Raw genomic sequence first — 469 nt, 5'->3', positions numbered from 1 at the left:
CCCCCGCCGGACCCCCTGCCCCCGGAGGGGTTCCGCACCGGGGCCCCCCGGACCCCCTTCCCCCGGAGGGGTTCCGCACCGGGACCCTCCGGACCCCCTTCCCCCGGAGGGGTTCCGCACCGGGGCCTCCCGGACCTCCTTCCCCCGGAGCACCGGGACCCCCGGTGCTCCGTACCGGGACCCCCAGACTCCCGACCCCAGGTGCTCCGTACCGGGATCCCCGAACTCCCTTCCCCCGGGGTGGGAGGCGCGGTGCTCCGGACCGGCCCCTTCCCTAGCGCGCACAGGCACGTCCGGTGCACGGGCTCTAGACCGGGACCGGGACCGGGACCGGGACCGGGACCGGGACCGGGACCGGAGACCCCCGGGGACCCCCCGGACCCTCTTTCCGCCCTCCAACTACCGCCAAATCCCGGAGACGGTACTTACGGGGGAGGGGGGGGGGCGGTCTGTAGCGCCCCCCCGTCGT

This window comes from Charadrius vociferus, unplaced genomic scaffold (assembly GCF_000708025.1).
Source record: "Charadrius vociferus isolate BGI_N301 unplaced genomic scaffold, ASM70802v2 scaffold310, whole genome shotgun sequence".
Taxonomy (NCBI): Eukaryota; Metazoa; Chordata; class Aves; order Charadriiformes; family Charadriidae; genus Charadrius; species Charadrius vociferus.
Note: the sequence above shows the minus strand (reverse complement) of the source record.